This window comes from Artemia sp. Qi Xiang Cuo, chromosome 3 (assembly GCF_049724085.1).
Source record: "Artemia sp. Qi Xiang Cuo chromosome 3, ASM4972408v1, whole genome shotgun sequence".
NCBI lineage: Eukaryota > Metazoa > Arthropoda > Branchiopoda > Anostraca > Artemiidae > Artemia > Artemia sp. Qi Xiang Cuo.
The window spans coordinates 22,549,987-22,555,351 of NC_142796.1; positions in this window are offsets into that span (position 1 = coordinate 22,549,987).

The window sequence follows — 5,365 nt, forward strand, 5'->3', positions numbered from 1 at the left end:
AGCCTTTAGTTTTGCGAGCCAGGTTGAGGGTCACTTGCCATTTCTCGATGCTATCAACACAAAAAAATCTGATCAAATTTGTAATCTTGTTTAAAAGAGTTTAATTGTAAAAAAAACTATGTCTTCGGGGAAAACATAACCCCCTTACAGTCCCTGGCCCCTACTTGTCAAGTTCTGACTGCTAACATATATATATAAATAGTTAGCGTGGGAAAATGAGCATGCTTAACCCAGGATATTCGAAAAACTTGGGAGACTTAGGTTTAACTTTCAGGAAACTTTCGGCCATCCTTGCCGAATGATTCGTGCGCGAAATTTGAAGGTTGTAGTCAGTGAGAACGGGGGTTTGGATCCTGGTTTCGCTTGGTCTTTAGTTTGGAATGAGTGGCAGTTGTATAACTGCAAGCTTTGTCAAGAATCGGCACATCTCCGAATGGGTACCTTGAGAAATCTGAGGGAAAAGAGGGGAAGAATCGAGTGATTTTGGCTCCAACCACGTCTTGTACTTCCGATCGAAGGTAGAAAATCAGGAGATCGCTTCACAGACCATTCGTCAGCATGAAAAAAAAAGCTTTAGGAGACTGAACAACATAAAACCATTTCACAGTCAGGAGGGTTATAAAACGAGTTTATTAGTTCTAAGAACGGCTAAGGTTAGAAACTTTCAGGGCATGTTGCGGGGGAGGGGTTGACACTGGATAGGTAATTTCCCCCCCCCTCTGTCTAGAGCCCATTTCTTTACATTTGTCAACATTTATAAAGATTATTCTTTCAGGAAAACAATACCCCCCCCCCAAAAACTCCCGGGGGAAGGAATGGAACGTACGCATTGTGACATTTATTGCATCCAGGACTTAAAGTTAGGAAAGGGGGGGCGGGTATTTAATCCTGAGTGTTTCCGTAAAAACTTATGCTATTTAGGTGAAATTTCAGGGAACACAGAGGGGTAGGTTTCTTAAATCAAAAGACATTATGTGCATCCAGGTTATCAAAAAGGCGTATATGCAATTTCCTAGGAACGTAGGCAATAATGATCCTAAACTAATGCTACTGTGATTGTAACTACTTGCAACTGCGACTGAGATTAATTGGGACGACGATTCCTTGCACCTCTGACTTCTTACAACTGTGACTACGATTTATTTTACTTGTGACTACTTTCAGGGAATGTCGAGGGGGATATTGAACAAAATAAAAATACACTGCCTATTGGTTGTCAAAAACGCATATCAGCAACAACTCTAGGATGGCTAAGGGTATTAAGTTCAAACTCTCAAATCACGTTCCGGGGATTTTTTTATAGCCGCCATGCCATCCCCACTTACCCTATGTGAAGGCCCCTCGTCAAAAGTGATCAAAATTTGAAAAAATATATTTTGTTCAACAATTTTCCTATTGTTTACATACAAGATTTACCGTCGCCAAAGAGGAATGTTTGGTCCTGGGTGTGTCCAAAATGGTAGGGGTATCAATATGAAGTTTCAGGGAATCTTCTCGACTCTAAACTAAATAATGGACACCGTTTGCGTTCAGATTATCAAAATAAGGACGCTGCACTATCTTAGGAGTAGATACGTGTATTAACTTCAAACTGTCATTGTCGCTACTGCTTAATACTAGAGGGTCTGTAACTGCCACTAGCTCAGACTTTGACTACTTTTGAGAACTGTTGAAGGGTTGCTGAGAAATATAAAAATACTATCTGTTCATGTTTTTTTTCAAAATGGCACTTCAGCATTAGTTCTGGAACGGATGAGTGTATTATGTTGATACTCTCAGGGCATGTTGAAAAGTCATGGAAGTGCCTGGGACCCCTTGTCATGGGCGCCCATATGGGGGGGGCTCTTGCCCCCCCCTGGATGAATGTTGCGGCCGTATTTTTATATTTTTTTTATGAGATGTCTATTATATAGCATTAAAAGTAGCAATTAGACGAAGTTTGCCCCCCCCTGGAAGTCAGCTTATGGGCGCCCATGACCCCTTGTCATTTTTGGATGCCCCATCAGCCCACCTTCCCTTCTTAGCACTTTCTTAAATTGCAATTTTGTACAAAATAGTCAAAAGGTCAAATAAATATGCATTTACGGATGCTCTATTCCCCTTAGACCCCCTAGGGAAGGGTTGTAAATTAAGAACTTTACTCATTGATTTCATGCTAGGCTCATCATTGGGAAGGGCAGCAGTGTAAACCAAAGGTTTGTCTTGAAAGAACAAGGGTATTAAGGTGGATTTCAGGAAATGTTGAGGGGGATGTTATAGCAAATCAAAAGACACCATGTGCACCCAGGTTATTATAAGGACGCATCTGCAATATCTCAGGAACAGCTACGGGCATTAAGTTGAAACTATCAGGGAATAATGTGGTGAGGTATGAACTAAATCAGAAACTTTTCTATAAATCCAGGACTTAAAAAGAAATTATAATGAAAATATAAGGACCAGACGAGTTTATCAAGTTTAAAATTCAAGGACTACTAAAAGGATATTTAACTAAATCGCAAGACACTGAGAATCCAGGTAGTCAAAAGGGTGTATCTGCAATATCTCAGGGTATTAAATTGATATTTTCAGGACACTTTTAGGAGTATTCTGAACTAAATCAAAAGACTTTAGGTGCATCCACGTTGTCAAAAGAGCGTATCTGCAATACCTCAGGAACGGTTAATGGTATTTGACTAGTCTTTATAGACCTTGTACATCAAGAGCTGGTGATATTTTTCTACAATATTTTATCTTAACTGCTTTATATAGACTATAATAGACAATTTTTCTAACTTTTTTTTCGGAAGAGAGGATACTAATTTTAATCCTACCATTAGGTTTTTGCCGTGATTTAGACTATTAATTTAAAAAACTTTTTCCAAGAATTAACTTTTTCAAATAATATGAAAGAACTCCATTAAAGAAAAAATGAGCAAAAATAAAATCAAATAATCTACCAAGCGTGAAACTATCACAAATCAGCATCGATAAATAAATGAAACCCAAAACGAACAGAAATTACAATAATTAACCGAGTCAAACTCAAAACGAGCAGAAATTAACATAAGTTGGGCGCAAAACCCCTTTGCCTTCCCAAGGCCAGAACATAATTTGCACTTTACTGAAAAAAATATAAATGTTTTTACTTTTATAACTTTCATAAATCAAATAATATTAACATTTTGATTAATAAATTTCAGTATATGTATATTAAACTGAAGATGCATATTCTTTTGCATTTTATTAATGAATTGTAAATTTTCAATAAAGTGCAAATTTTCAGTAAAGTTTCCTGTAAAGTGAAACCGTCATAGGCAGCGCTCCCGTGCTGTATAAGATAGTTGAAATTTTCTCCCAACTGGGTGTTTGGAAGGGGGGGGGGTAATGTTAATACTCACATGTTTATTTGCCTATGTTAATGACACTCACCAGTGAGGGCTGCGTGGGGGCTGACACCGATATGTAACGGGGGAAGATACACCAGAGTAGCGGTGAGGGACAATAAGACAAAACTTTTTAGAATTATTGGTTGTTAGGAACAAGAACTTCTCAAGGAACAAAAAAAACTAAATTTTTACAGACAAATTTATCAAAATTTGGAAAGGCAAGGATTCTTAGCATAGAGATCAAATACTTTACTGCATCATTTATTCAATTATGCATTCAATTTTAATCTATTATCTATAAAAACTAGAATAAAAGAAAATCAGACTCGAAAAAAAACGCATTTTAAACTTAAAGTATGTATTTTAACCGAGTAATCTAGTCCCCTAAGCTTCAATTGCAATTATTTTACATACTGATATAGGTTTTCGGTAATTAGCCCCGTTCTCAACGGTTTTTTTTTGTTAATTTATATATTATTATATTTTTTTTATAATGATTATGTACATTTAATTATGATTGAGAGTTAGAAAAACATATTATAGCAAAGAATATTATTTTCGGTGTAGATAAACTGAAAACATCGTCAGTCCATCTTTCATTAATAAAAAACTTCTGAAGATCTCAAATGCCGCATAAAGTGAGATATTGCGAGGATCTTCCGATTTCTACAGGCCAATGATCAAAACCCCCCCTCATTGCATATGTCATATTTTTATTTTAGAATTGCCCAGTGAGATAGAGCTTTTTTATATCGCAGTTTAATTCTCCGCTTCGAAATGAAATTCCTGGTATTTTCAGACCATTAAAAAACTTACACTTAAACTTGCATGGAGTGTCAAACTGACACTCCCTATTCCGATGCCTACAGCAACAAAATGAGATATAATTGAAAAAAAAGGAAAGTAATTACGAAAAGACAATCTACTTATGAAAAATGAAATAAGAATTGAGATAAGATTTCAGTTTTCTGAATAATGCCGTAAATGTTGAGCATCATCGAACAATATTAATTTCAATACAGTCAACTTGCTAATTTTCTGAAATCCAGGACACAGTCGAAAAGTGAAGTTTGTTTAATTATAATGAAATAAAACAAAGTATTATTAAATTATGATAATTTATGATTAAATTTATCATTTATATTGGCAAATTGGGCCGTGGGGTTGAAGCATAGCCTATGTTGAATACGTAAGCTAACCTAGCTACCTTTTAGTCCCCCCTAAATCCCCAAACACTAAAGTTTAAATCTTCTGTCACGAATTGGGAAATGTCTTGCAATGAAGCGTAAACCTGTTTAGCAATAGTGGCTTTGAGATTTCGATGCGGTTTTTTTTCGTGTGTCCTGGATTTTAGCACAGTACCGTTGACTCTCATTAATTTGAAACTGAAGGGACCAGAGAAAAAGTTCAAATTACCGAGATGTTCAACCTAACAAAATTTCAAAGAATCAAAAGGGACAAGGAAGAATTTCAAATAAAAAAAAAATACTTCATTGACAATACATAATCGCATGTATGTAAAAACACACATGTGACCTCTTATATTAACTTCTTAATCGCATATCCACGAAGTAGGTTAAAAACCATGGGAGCAAAAAACTTATTTTATAAAATAGTATGTTATTTCTTTTTTATGGAGCGACTTCTATTGATGGATAATCACGTCTGGCTCATTGTGAATGGAGCAAATGGCTTTTATTCTGTAGCGTCCTTGCTCCTATCTTTTAGATTCATAACTTCGAAATCGGTTATATCACCGTGGACAGTGATTTCTCCGTCCTTGTGAAAACCATCCTCAACGGTGAGTTTAGCAGAAGTCCACACTCTTTATCTACGGGGCTGGATTCCGTTAAATCACGTAACCGTGATGACCTTTTTGTGTTTTCTGTTTCCTTGGCGAACCAACATTCTTTTAAGCAGTTGTGTTGGGTGGTAGAATCAAAATTTTTCTAGGCCTAATTAGTCATAATTGTTTAGGTGAAAAGGTTTGAATTCAC